Here is a 1391-nt window from a genome sequence, read left to right as displayed (position 1 = left end):
TTTATATAGAAATACAAATAAAAATATAAAGCAAATATGAAAAAAAAACCTAAATAAATAAATAACATGAAGATGAAAACAGTATCTATTTCTTGTCTTGTTAAAAAGAATACAGTAATTATGTAAAGTCCTTAGCATCTTGTCTTAGACAGATACTCAACACATGTTAGCTGTGTGTGTGTAAGATAGAGAGACACAGACAGTGCATGAGAGTGTGGAGACTGTGTGTGAAATTGTGTGTGTGAGAGAGCATGTACTTGAGAACATGTACATGTCAGTGTACATGTAGAGAGTGTGTGAGAATGTGGTTGTATGTGTGAGAGAGTTATGTTTGTGAGAGGGTATGTATGTATGTGTCAGAGTGTATATGAGTGTGTAAAATGTGTGTGAAAGTTTTTATTAGAGTTGTGTGAATGTGTGTGTATGTGTGAGAGCAAGCGAGAGATCAAATTTGTGATCACTCATATTTATTTTTGATTGTGAAAACCCAGGCCAGAAGCTGCAAACTTGGAAGAGATGACACTTTCTTTTCATGCCTTGAAGGGTAGATGACACATATTTCTTGACCCTTAACAGAACCCTTTGCAGGCAGGCCTAAGGACATAAAGTGTCAGAATCTGTTTTAAAATAGCTTGGAGATGGCTGGAATTCATTTTTTTTTCCCCTAATCATCCTCGTCTTCAGAGTGGGGAGGCATGGGATAGGGGCCATGATGTGCTGGCAAATGTTTAACAACTAGCAGGAAAAAAGAAACCTTGCTTTGTAGTGTTTGGTGGTTTCTGTGGCATAAATACTCCTACCAGGAGCTCTGGTGGTGTAGTGCCTAAGGCATTTGACTGGTAACAAGAAGGCTGGTGGTTCAAACCCACCAGCCACTCCTTGGAAGGAAGGTTGGGCAATCTACTTCTGTAGTGATACAGCCTCAGAAACCCAAGGAGGGGTTGCTATGAGTGGGACCCGACTTGACAGCAGTGAGTTTTTTTTTTTTTTTTAAACACCAGAAGCACTGATGGCAAAGCAGGGAAGAGATGTGCATGCTGGTTCTCATGAGTGGGTTTGAGCCAGTTTCAGGCAACTCTGCTGGATGGATAGTAACTGGGGTTGGGGCTGCTTGGCTGTGGCTGGTAGAATATTCCCTTATAAACCACCTCTCAACCTCTTTGACCTCTGAGATTATGGGGAAGCTAAAGATTGCTTCTCTCCTTTATTTAACCTCAGTCTCCGTTTCCTAACTGAGCACCTCCCACCAGGCCTGCAATGGGCAGTTTCATTGATTTGTTGGTGGGCCCCAGGTTTTTGCCCCAGGATCTCTGACATCCCGCATGGTTGAGAATTTGTGGCATTTCATTAGATGGTATTTTATGTATATTTATAGCTTCATCCCTTACCCT

Source organism: Orycteropus afer, unplaced genomic scaffold (genome assembly GCF_000298275.1).
Source record: "Orycteropus afer afer isolate SDZICR_OR568_19922 unplaced genomic scaffold, OryAfe1.0 scaffold00221, whole genome shotgun sequence".
Classification (NCBI taxonomy): Eukaryota; Metazoa; Chordata; class Mammalia; order Tubulidentata; family Orycteropodidae; genus Orycteropus; species Orycteropus afer.
The sequence above is the reverse complement of the archived record's forward strand: the minus strand, read 5'-3'. Positions refer to the sequence as shown.